At 51.8% G+C, this 12,981-nt stretch overlaps 2 pseudogenes; both read right to left on the bottom strand.

Annotated features, from left to right (window-relative positions):
* Positions 1–6,703: 6,703 nt before the first annotated feature.
* Positions 6,704–10,233, bottom strand: LOC146856342 (28S ribosomal RNA; annotated as a pseudogene).
* Positions 10,234–11,249: 1,016 nt separating this feature from the next.
* On the bottom strand, positions 11,250–12,457 carry LOC146856341 (18S ribosomal RNA; annotated as a pseudogene).
* Positions 12,458–12,981: the final 524 nt, after the last annotated feature.

The following is a 12,981-nucleotide window of genomic DNA, read 5'->3' as shown; positions in this document are numbered from 1 at the left end:
AAAAGCGCTTTGGGAGTGAAACAGGGAGCAGACACAGAACTCCGAGAAGGAAAGAAAAGAATCAAAAAAAAGATTTGAAAAATACCTTCTGTCTCCTATGCAGCACTGATATTAGGAGAAACCCCCACGTTGACCGCGGAGTGTGCGAGGAGCATGAGGCACAAAAAAAAAAAAAAGAGACGCTGCTTAAACGTACTGCATTTAAAAGGCAGTAATGTAAAAGAACCGGAAGCTGAGCCAATGAAGTACAGGTACAAAGAAATGCAGGCAATGAAAAACGTGTGCACACTAGTCCTAGTAAAAAAGAACCAATGCAATCATTCCCGAATGATGGGCTGGGCAGAAAGCAACTAAAACTTACCCCATCTAATCCGTGGAATGTGGATGTTGTTTGGGCTGGTAGGGAGGGACTGTGGAAGAGAGACTCGATGTAAGGCTCTTTAAATTTAAAGTGAAAGCGCTCGTTGTACACGTTTGTGTAATGAAGGGAGCACACAAAGGGAGGAAAGGGTTAAGGGTGAGTGCATGATGGGTGGGTGACTCGGTGAGGGAAACCAAGATAAACCCCCTAAAAAAAAAAAAAATTCCTTAAACTGAGGTGGCTTACCATCCAAGGCTGCTGACCTTGGAGCTGGAGAACAGCGTTCGAGCCTCGTTGTGGGCAGTAATTATTATCTCCTGCCCGGTTCTCTTTATTAAAAATAAATAAACAGCATCTCAGAGAACAATATTAAAGTAAATAGTTCTCGGGATTGCTAATGAAAGCTCCGGAGTCAGGGCACTAGTAAAAGAGCCAGTCCTCATGGGAGGTATCAACAGGGTGGTACTGGGAGGGGCTAACAAGCCTAATAACGAATGGGAAGCCAGCCTTTGCCAGGGACAAGGACGCAAGCCAATTAAAAATATGTGCGGGGCTTCCAGTGCATACCCTAATACAGCATGCGTCACAGAGCGAGCGCATGCACGCTGCCTTTAGGCACGACCTAAAAACGTAGATGACCCAGAAGACAAATGAGTTGCAGAGTATTAAAACCTCATCTATCTTCACCATTTTAGTTCCACAGTATAGTGTGATACCAGGAAACAGATAACACTTAACATAAGTAACTTAAATCCTCTTCCTCACTATGGACAGCTACATTTTATTTATCCATAAAACTTTTCGCGTTTAGAATTGCGAGTCTGGTTTTTTTTTTTTTTGCCCCTCAAGCCAATACAGACCAATCTCATTAACATCTTAGAAACTTTTGATATCCAAGTCAGTATGTTCCTCTGTTGATTTAATTTCTCTACTACATCTTCAAGCCCTTGCTGAAAGATATCCCTGGATACTTGAACAGTCTTCCTGCATGTATTATAATTTTTTTAAATATTATTTTCACAGTATGACACCTAACTTGTGATTGTGAATTTATTTCTCCTTTGTTGGTTCTTTCTCACAGCAGTGTTTTGATAACTTTATTTTACATTTACATCTCAGAGTTTTTATACATTTTGTTCCCCCTTTGGAAAATTGGGATGTTGACTGTGCAAGGCTGCGTTGATACCAACGAATGCCGTTGTCGTTGACTGATATAGTGACAGCACTTGTCTCTATTCTGTGTGATTAGTCCAGATTTTAAAACTGTAACTTGTAGACAAACTCGTTATCTACCTAAAAACGTAAATTAGCTATTTCCCCTTCCATACATGAGTGATGGGAAGGCTGAGGCCAAGTGAACTTAAAAAAAAAAAAAAAAATGGGTTGTAAGGTAATACTATTGGTTCTTGACACATCATGGGGGTCAGTGAGTCTCCAACGGCCAAATGCAGTCTCTTTCCAAGTAACACTGATTTGCTTCTCCAGCTTCTACCATTGTTATACAAATTTAAAGAACACTGTGACTCTCTATATAGTGCTTTTAAATGAGCTTTTCTGTTGGCTATCCATTTGATGCACATCTGACTACTCAGAGGAGTGTTCCTGGGAAGCAGAGGGATCCCAACTGTCTTGATGAGTGGTTATTTTTTTTTCTGGCCCTCACCCACTCCTCCTCAACTTGAAGACTTGTTTTTTCACAGAGTTTGCCCTCCAGTTTATTAGAAACAAAGCTCAAAGGCTACAAGTCACTTGGGACTGGCAACGTCAAGCCAACCCACAAGGTTTATCAAAGACCGAACACTGGATCAAGCTTTGTACTCCCCTGATTCTCCAGACCCTGTACTGTGTCCTAAACATCTTTCAAAATGGTAGGTTTTTAAATTCTGTTGGTATCTAGCAATTCATTATTTCAATTACACTAATTCAATAAATGATTTAATCTCTATCACAAAATGAAGAATAACTTTTATCTAATATTATTGGCATACCACTTGCCCAATAGGTTACCGTCATTTCATTCTCATAATACCATCACGTATGTACCAAAACAATTACATGAACACTTCTATATAAAAAATATACCTTTTCAAAGATTATTAAAAATATCCTAACCAAGACATACTATTCATTCATGCTAATACTAATCATTATTGGTGAAGGGAGAATTTAAGCCAATGTGACTTCCTCATGTATAGCGCAATACACTTTTGATTCTAATTCCAAGATGTCACAGTCCACTTACTCCTGGCTTCAGACTCTTGAAGATATCTGACGGCATAGCCTGCACATTGGCAACAACTATTTTTAGGTGGTTCAAGAAAAGATAGCCAATCCCCCTTCCCCCCCCGTCCCCCCCTTCCCCAGCCGAGTTCCTGCTTTTGAACCCAGCCAGGTCGGGTGAGCCTGCCCTGGCCCGATGGACCGCCGCAACAGGCCCCCGGACCCTCGGCAGGCCGCATGATGGGGGTTCCCGCACCCCATGGCCCGCCGGAGCCTAGGGCCCGGTTCCTGCTGCTGACCCCAGCTGAGCATGGGGAACCTGCTCACCCCAGGGCCTGCCGGAGCCCAGGCTCCAGCCAAGCTGGGGTAGCATCCCCTACCCTGCTGGCCTGGCAGACCTGGGCCTGCTGGCTCCCTGACCCTGCCCTCTCCTCCAAGGCTCGGAAACCCTCACCGGGGTCCACGCTCATTGTGTTTCCAGCCAAGCAGCCTGATCTCACCACATTAGCACCATCGAACCTGATATCATTACGAAGCATCTCTGACCAATTAAAATCTGGCTCGCCTACACTCAGTTTCCCCCTGCCATTGTGAATCAAGTCTTTGAAACTGTGTCCCCGGTTAGACTGGAACTGATTAATGCCTCATTTTCGACGAGAGCTGTCCCCCCGACCCCCTTGGAAATGTGCCATGGTAAAAGCACTGTTGAAAAAAGAAAAAAAAAAACAATCTTGATCTTCCGGGGAATTACCACCCTATCTCTTTACTGCCAGGGATCAGTAAAATGGCCGTGAAGCATGCTAACTCAGCTCTCTCTGTATTCTTGGAGACCCATAGCTACCTCCATCCCTCACAGACTGGAGACAGACCCCAACAAGGTACTGAAACTGCCCTCATGGCAGTGGTGGAAGAATCTAGGTACATTTTAGATGGTGGAGGTTGTCCTTCTATTATTCTCCTGGATCTCAGTGCAGCATTTTACACTGTTAATCACCAGACGCTGATCCAGAGACATAGGGATGTGGGAGTGACCGGGGGGGGCTAAAGTGGCTGCAATCCTTTCTGGAAGGTAGGTCTTTTCAAGTCTTTGAAGAAGACACTATGTCAGAACACATGTCTCTTAGATGTGGTGTTCCACAGTAGTCCTCCTAGAGCCCCACTTTATTCAATTCTTTATCAGGAAACTATTAAGTTTACCCCTTAGTACTCCGCTGGTCCCAATTAGATTAGATCTGGGATTGCTACCCATTGAAGAAGTGGTGGTGGCCCGGCCTGTCCAATATTGGAAGAGACTATGGTCCAATCCAGACCTGGAAATTTTCAGAGAAGAATTTCTGGATCTCTGGCCTACACTTAAACACATGAAGATCCCTTGGTTAACCCATGTTAGGGAAACATGCCTCAAGATTGGTCGCAGGGAACTCTGGGATACCCCAGAAGTTTCCTGCCTATCTGTTTCTAAAACCAATCTTGCTGAAGAACTAAGATATTTTCATCTAACACGCCTGCACATGGATCCGAACATGGGTAGGCTGACTGAACAGTTTCTCCAGATTAAACCGAACTATGGGAGGGAGTTATTTCTGGATCTGATTTTCCCTCCTGTAGCCAGGAAACTATACGTTCAATTCAGAATGGGTACCCTACCACTAAGGTCCTTCACTTCTAGATGGGACATTAATAATAGTATCTCATGCCCTGCATGTGGCTACAAACTGGAGGATGAAATTCATGTGTTCTTTGTTTGTCCAGCGTACATTATCCCTAGGAAACGCTGGGTAAAATCGATTTGTAGGAACCTTGGTTTTAGAGACTGTGTTAATGCCCTGCGAGTTTTAAAATACGACACCCATCCCCCAATTGTGTTCGCAGTTTCACGCTTTCTTAATGCTGCATGGCTTCAGCGTAGGACATTTTCCACCAATTTTTAACAATGTGAAAATTTTAATTTAATCATTTTATTCTGTTTTGGTGGTTAAAAAGTGATCTGCTCTTGTTTTCGATATATATTTTGTTGTATTGTATTCTGCTTTTATGGCCCTTGTGGCCGAAATAAAGTTTTTGACTGACTGACTATATGAGCCCTTTAGTAGAACTAGTGAAGCCTTTTGGAGTCCAGATTGTTACCTATGCCAATGATACACAGCTTGTTGTTTCTCTCAACCAGCCTGACAACACGTTGCCTGGTTTAGGCCTATTGCTGGAGAAAGTAGCAGTCTGGATGGAACGCTCTTATCTGAAATTGAATGGGGCTAATACAGAGCTGATGCTCCTTTGTAAATCTCCTAGCTGCAGTGTGGGATCTCAGTGGCCAAGCTGCCTCGGTCTTGCTCCTATTCCCAAGGATCAGATCAAGAGCCTGGGCATATGGCTTGACCGCAATCTCGACTTAAGGAGCAGGCTCGGAAGGTGGCAGCTAGCTGCTATGGAATCCTTAGGATGTTGCGAAAAGACCTCTCTCTCCTTGCATTCCCTGCCCGAAGACTTCTGGTCCATGCACTGATTCTCTCTCGGCTGGACTGGGCTAACGCCCTCTACTTCGGAGCACCATGTGACACCATTACTAAATTACAGATCGTTCAAAATTGTGCAGCGCGGATGCTCCTGGGGATTCCCAATTGCCAATCAGCAAAGCCTGCTCTCGCTACTCTCAATTGGCTACCCATACATGAGAGAATCAAGTTTAAGGCTCTGTGTATCGTACACAAGACATTAGCAGGGAAGGTACCGCCCATTAGTCGAACGATCATTCTGCCTTATTGTACGAACAGGAGCATGCGTTCGGACAATCATCATCTGGCCACAGTCCCTAAACTTAGAAAGTCAAGAAGTGGAGCTCTGACCCAAGGACTCTCTCTTAGCCGGAGAAGAGGGCTGATTCATTTTTTTGGCATAGTTTTATATAGTGCGAACTTGACCTGAATCGGGTATCAGAGCGCTTTACATAGCACCAGTTACGTTAAATGATGACACATTCATTTTATATAGTGCAAACTTGACCCGAATCGGGTATCAGAGCGCTTTACATAGCACCAGTTTACGTTACATGATGACACACATTCATTTTTGTTAGGCACGGGGAGATTAAGTGATTTGTCCAGAATCACAGGATGTTCAGCATCATTGCCCAGATTCGAGGTCGACCGCCCTAGCCGTTAGGCCAACTCCTCTCCCCATGGGCATGTCGCTTTCCCTCTGCCAGGCCCCGCTCACCCACAGGAGAAGGGGAAGCCCTGAACACGGCCTGACCACCAAACCACCTGGGCGGCGCGGGACGTCCATAAGTCGCTGCCATCCCAGACCGGGCCCAGGCATCCTCTGCCCAGGGCTTCTCCGAGCTCTCCAGGGGCTCCTGCTCTGGCTCGGCGCCCCTTTCACACACGGCTTGCCTCCTGCCGCCCCTTGCCCCGGAGCCAGTGGGGAGCTAGGCAGTCCTCCCCGCTCTGCAGCCGCCCTGCCAACTGACTCTCACCCCCACCCTGGACCCTGGGCTCAGGGTTCTGAATCGGGCGAGTTCCGCCTTACACCTTCCCGGAGCCCCGGGGGCAGGCACCAAGGAGGGTTAAGCCCAGACCACGTCCTCTCCCCGCTGGCCTGCCAGGGGAGCCCATTTTCCTTGACTATTAAGCCCTCACTGGGTCCGGCTGTCCTGGACCATCTGGTCGCTCAATCCGCAGGGCCATCTGGTCGCGCAGCCAGATTGTCCCGGGACAACCCAGCGCACAGATGGCCTGGGACATCCGGACCCAGTCTCCCTTGCAGTCCGACGACCGCGAGGGTGCCCAGGTGCTCCGAGGCCGCTGCTGGGGAGGTTCGTTCCCGGGACTGCTCGCCTCCATGCTCGACCTGAGTGGGAGGGAGCAGTGGGAAGGGGGGGGATTCGGTCCCAGACCATCTGGTCACCCTGCAGACCCGCAAGGGAAGGTGGCCCCCGTCCCCTCACCACGGTAAGGCATGGTAAGGATGGGAGGGGGGAGGCCCCCATGCCGAAGGGCACGGGATGGAGGCGGCCTCCCACGGGCCTGCGTTACCCCCTCCATGTGTCTCCGCGGCCCAGTGGCAGAGGGACCCACCCCCGGGTGTGGTGGAGGAGGGCATCCGCGGGCACCCACGGACGGAGGGACAAAAGCTTGGCTCAGAGGATGACTTTCAATAGATCGCAGTGAGGTAGCTGCTCTGCTACTCACGAAACCCTGACCCAGAATCAGGTAGTCTATGAATGATTTAGCCCCGGGTGCCACACGAACATGCCGTGCACTAAGGGCGATGGAGGCGGCCCCCTTCCGTTTGTGCTCAGGTTCCCAAGCGAGTGGCTTTACGCACCGGCCCCCGAGAGAGGCCGGCTATCCTAGGCCAACTGAGGCTCCACGGCACTGCGGTATCGTTACAGTTTAGCGGGGATTCTGACTTGGAGGCGTTCAGGCATAATGCCACAGATGGTAGCTTCGCCCCATTGGCTCCTCAGCCAAGCACATACACCAAAATTCCTGTGGTTCCTCTCGTACTGAGCAGGATTACTATTGCTACAACACATCATCAGTAGGGTAAAACTAACCTGTCTCACGACTGTCTAAACCCAGCTCACATTCCCTATTAGTGGGTGAACAATCCAACGCTTGGTGAATTCTACTTCACAATGATAGGAAGAGCCGACAAGGATCAAAAAGCGAAGTTGCTATGAACGCTTGGCCGCCACAAGGCAGTTATCCCTGTGGTAACTTTTCTGACGCCACCTGCTTGAAACCCAAAAAGTCAGAAGGATCATGAGGCCCCGTTTTCACGGTCTTTACTCATACGGAAAATCGAGATCAAGCGAGCTTTTGCCCTTCTGCTCCGAAGGAGGTTTCTGTCCTTCCTGAGCTCGCCTTAGGACATCTGCGTTATCGTTTGACAGGTGTACCGCCCCATTCAAACTCCCCACCTGCCACTGTCCCTGGAGGGGTCGCGCCCGGCGGGTTCAGGGCGCCTGGAGCCAGGTAGCCCCCCCGCTTCACCGGGTAAGTGAAAAAATGATTAATAGTGGTATTTGGGCCTCCCACTTATCCTACACCCTTCATGTCTCTTCACAGTGCCAGACTAGAGTCAATCTCAACAGGGTCCTCTTTTCCTGCGGATTCCACAAAGCCCGTTCCCTTGGCTGTGGTTTCGCTAGATAGTAGGTAGGGACAGTGGGAATCTCGTTCATCCATTCATTAGATTGAATGGATTAGATGACGAGGCATTTGGCTACCTTAAGAGAGTCATAGTTACTCCCGCCGTTTACTAGCGCATCATTGAATTTCTTCACTTTGACATTCAGAGCACTGGGCAGAAATCACATTGTGTCAACACCCGCCTCGGACCTTCTTGATGCTTTGTTTTAATTAAACAGTCTCATTCCCCTGGTCCGCACCAGTTCTAAGTCAGCTGCTTTGCGCCCCCAGCCCCACTTTACGCCCCACCTGACTGCAGTTACGGATCTGACTTGCCGACTTCCTTTACCTACATTGTTCCAACATGCCAGAGGCTGTTCACCTTGGAGACCTGCTGCGGCTATGGTTACGGCCCGGCGCAAGATTTACACCATCTCCCCTGGATTTTCAAGGACCAGCGAGAGCTCACCTGATGCTGGCGGAACCGCAACGCTTACAAAGGCTCGGGCCCCTCTCTTCCAGAGTGCCCTGCCCTTCACAAAGAAAAGAGAACTCCCGTTGGCTTCTCCGGGATAGTTTGTGTTACCGCACTGGATGTCGCAAGGACGCCTGTCTCCCCCACTCTGGGTTTGGGGATCTGAACCCGACTCCCTTTCGATCGGCTGAGGGCAACGGAGGCAATCGCCCATCCCTTCTGAAAGGCGCTTTCCCATCTCTTAGGACCGACTGACCCATGTTCAACTGCTGATCACATAGAACCCTTCTCCACTTCCGCCTTCAGAGTACTTGAATATTTGCTACCACCAAGATCAGCATTTGCGGCGGCTCCACCCGGGCCCTCGCCCTGGGCTTCTGTGCGCTCCACAGCAGCCCTTCTACTCTTCGCGGCTTAGTTCCTGCAGCTCTCAGCTCCGGCAACGGCCGGGTATGGGCCTGACGCTCTAGCTTCATCTAATTTCAGGGCTAGTTGATTCAGCAGTTTCAACTAGCAGATTCGCGGATTCCGACTTCCATGGCCACCGACCTGCTGTCTATATCAACCAACACCTTTACTGGGGTCTGATGAGCGTCTGCATCGGGTGCCTTAACCCGGAGTTCGGTTAATCCCGCAGCGCCAGTTCTGTTTACCAAAAGTGGCCCACAAGGCACTCTCATTCCATGCCCGGCTCCACGCCAGCGAGCCGGTCTTCTTACCCATTTAAAGTTTGAGAATAGGTTGAGATCATTTTGGCCCCAAGACCTCTAAGCATTCGCCTTGCCAGATAAAAATGGGGGCTCCGAGCGCCAGTTATCCGGAGGGAAACTTCGGAGGGAACCTGCTACTAGATGGTTTGATTAGTCTTTCGCCCTTATACCCAGGTCGGACAACCGATTTGCATGTCAGGACCGCTACGACCTCTACCAGAGTTTCCTCTGGCTTCGCCCTGCCCAGGCATAGTTCACCATCTTTCGGGTCCTATCACGCACGCTTATGCTCCACCTCCCCGATGGAGCGGGCGAGGCCGGTGGTGCATTCGCCGCTGGAAGTGGCGGGATCCCACCTCAGCCGGCGCGCACCGGCCCTCACCTTCATTGCGCCACAGGGTTTCGTTCTGCCCTCCGACTCGCGCATGTGTTCGACTCCTTGGTCCGTGTTTCAAGACGGGTCGGATGGGTAACTAACATCAACGCAGACCCCTGGCACCCGGTGTGGGCCTCCCCGCCTGGCAGTGCGATGCGGTCAGGGCGCACTTAGCACAGTCCGCCATAGTCGACAGTCGTGCCGGGAGCAGGGGGCCCTGTCCCACCTTCCCCGCCCTGCCTCAAGGGTAGGCCGGGAGCGGGTGCCCAGGGTAGGGCGCGGAGGCGGTTGAATCTCACTTACCCCGGCCAAGCTGCTGCCAGGGGGGCTGTAACAGCCTCCGCCGGAGCGGAGGGCCACCTGCCACCCGAAGCCTTCCCAGCAGAGCCAGTCCCGGCACACCGCCGTGGAGGAAATGCGCTATGCAGGGGCTGGGTAGGGCCTGGGCGCCAGTCCCGCAGAGGGGATCCAGAACTCCCGAGCCACCGACCTTCCTGCCATGTTAAATCCTCTGGGCGGACTGCATGGACCCCACCCATTTACCTCTCAACGGTTTCACGCTCTCTTGAACTCTCTTCAAAGTTCTTTTCAACTTTCCCTTATGGTACTTGTTGGCTATCGGTCTCGCGCACATATTTAGCCTTAGATGGAGTTTACCACCCACTTCGGGTTGCATTCCCAAGCTACTCGACTCTGAGAAGACCCGATCCCGGCGTGCCAGGAGCATCTATCAGCCTAACACCGTCCGCGGGGTGAGCCTCGATCAGAAGGACTTGGGCCCCCTGAGCGACCCTATGGAGTCGGTCTTCTGTACGCCACATTTCAAGCGCCCCACACCGGGCAGGGATTCGGCCCTGGGCTCTTCCTTCGCCGTTACTGGGGGAATCCTGGTTAGTTTATTTTCCTCTGCTTAGTAATCTGCTTCAGTTCAGCGGGACGCCACGTCTGATCTAAGGTCGTAGTTGGCCAAAAACGCAGAAGCGTCAGGGGGTGCTGTGGGGGAAGGCCAGGCCCCTGCGAGAGGAGAGGCCTGGCGTCTCGACAGCGCGTGCCCTCTTTCCCAGGAACGGACCTGGAGATGGTTCGCCCTCCCCGGGCCGGGCGCCCCGTTCAAGGCTTCCCCTCTGGGAGTCAGACTGCACCATTGGGTGAAAAAAAAAACGTTACCAGGCGCTTGGCCCAGGAGTCCACCCCCCACCCACCCGTGGGCGAAGGGTGCTCCCGGAACGACGGGAGCAGGCAGCCCTACGGTCCCTATCAGAGTAACCGGTAGGGACCGCGTGAGTCTTCAAACCCCTCGGCCAAGCCGCACCTGACCGGGTCGAACCGGGTAACTGGCAACGAGGAAGGGTCGCCCCACCTGCACGTCAGCCATCTGTTACCGGGCAGCCCGAGCTGTTCTGGTGGGCTGGTGAGTAGCCCACCCCACCCTTGCCCGGGTCGAAGGCGCCGGAAGGAAAGAGCAAGGCGGCTCCCCATCCCACACGCCTCCCACCGAGAGCTGCCGGGGGTCCCCTCGCAGACCCTCAGCTTCTTCTCTTCCAGGCCCCTCTGCTGCCCGAGAAGGGCCACTCCTCAGTAGCCCGAAGCCCAGTCGGGTCAGGACTCTGGTGCGGCAAGGCCAGGGTTGCAGGGCCTTTCAGGAGGGGGTTGTCCCAGCCTGGGGAGGCACTACCATTCGGTTTCCCCACCACTGCGGGGGTCGTGCCGGGTGAGCGTGTATTCTGTCTCAGGAGGGGCCACTGCTGTGCCCCTCCCAGGGAGAGGGGCCGGGGGCCAACCCCTGTCCCTCGCGCATCGTCGGGTCCTTCCCCCGGCGGAGGAAGAGCCGCCAAGACCTGGTCCTCACCCAAGCACCCAATGCGGCCATGGACCGCTCTGCCGGCAAGGCCCTGTGCCCAGGGTGTGCTTGTAGGAGGCGGCCGAGGGTTTCAGGCTGGCACGTCCATCACTAGGGCCATTCCGCCGTTAATGATTCTTCCGCAGGTTCACCTACGGAAACATTGTTATGACTTTTACTTCCTCTAGATAGTCAAGTTTGATCGTCTTCTCGATGCTCCGCCAGGGCCGTTACCAACCACAGCGGGGCCGATCGGAGTACCTCACTTAACCATCCAATCGGTAGTATCTATGGGCGGTGTGTACAAAGGGCAGGGATGTAATCAATGCAAGCTTATGACCCGCACTTACTGGGAATTCCTCGTTCATGGGAAATAATTGCAATCCCCAATCCCTATCACGAACGGGGTTCAGCGGGTTACCTGCACCTGTCGGCGAAGGGTAGACACACGCTGATCCGTTCAGTGTAGCACGCGTGCAGCCATGGACATCTAAGGGCATCACAGACCTGTTATTGCTCGATCTCGTGTGACTGAATGCCAATTGTCCCTCTAAGAAGTTGGACGCTGACCGCTGGGGGTCGTGTAACTAATTAGCAGGGAGGAGTCTCATACGTTATCGGAATTAACCCAACAAATCGCTCCACCAACTGAGAACAGCCATGCACAACCACTCACAGAATTGAGAAAGAGCTATCAGTCGGTCAATCCTCTCCGTGTCCGGGGCGGGTGAGGTTTACTGTGTTGGGTCAAATTAAGACGCAGGCTCCACTCCTGGTGGTGCCCTTCCGTCACTTCCTTTAAGTTTCAGCTTTTCAAACATACTCCTCCCAGAATCCAAAGACTTTGGTTTCCCGGAAGCTGCTCAGCGGTTCATGGGAATAACACCGCTGAATCGCTAGTTGGCATCATTTATGTTCAGAACTACGACGGTATCTGATTATCTTCGAACCACCGAATTTCGTTCTTGGTTAATGAAAACATTCTTGGCAAAAGCTTTCGCTTTGGTTCGTCTTGCGCCGGTCCAAGAATTTCACCTCTAGCTGCACAATAGGAATGCCCCTGGCCGCCCCTCTTAATCATGGCCCCAGTTCCAAATACCAACAAAATAGAACCGGAGTCCTATTCCATTATTCCTAGCTGAAGTATTAAGGCGACTCTAATTTTTTCAAAGTAAACACTTTGGTGGTGGGGGGGGGGGGGGGGGGCTAGGTGGCGCACATCCAAGATGGCCACACACCTGTGAGGGTCTGGCGAGATAGATCTGTCAATTATCCTTTATTACCACCAAAAATCGGCTTGAAAGACGAAGACCTGGCTGCTGAGATGGAGCTTCACCCACGGTGAAAAAATCTCGGCTCGTTGTGGAGTGGCGCCGCACCTAGAGTGTGTGGTGCTTGCTAGGGGACTGAGGTGGTGTGGTCGTGGCTCTCTGGGACGGCGCACTGAGCTACTGGAGCCCCGGGGATCCCACGTGGCGCCGGGCCCTGCGCTCTACATTGACTGCCCCGCGTATGCTGTTGGAACATAGGGGTGAGCGGAGAGCAGGTCTTCATTTGGGGAAAACCCTCCACAAACTTAGACCAATAATCGAGAACAACACAACGATACATAAAGGGGGCTGAGGCGAGCTGCTGATCGGGAGTAACGAAGAGGCGGCGAAGGAGCGCAAAAAAGTAATCGGCGACATCTTTATCTGCTGCCCACGAGGTGGACGTAAGGTCAGTGTGGGGGAGTGGGGGAGCCCTAGTCTCTACGGAGTGCCCCCCTCAACTGAGATCGCATGCCCGCTACAGTTTATTGGCCCTGGATGTTTGTTGCGGGGCGAAGTTCCACCAGGCGAACTGCCGCTTTTTTTTGTTTTTTTTA

This window comes from Triturus cristatus, chromosome 4_1 (assembly GCF_964204655.1).
Source record: "Triturus cristatus chromosome 4_1, aTriCri1.1, whole genome shotgun sequence".
Taxonomy (NCBI): domain Eukaryota; kingdom Metazoa; phylum Chordata; class Amphibia; order Caudata; family Salamandridae; genus Triturus; species Triturus cristatus.
Note: the sequence above shows the minus strand (reverse complement) of the source record. Positions and strands in the feature narration are given on the sequence as shown.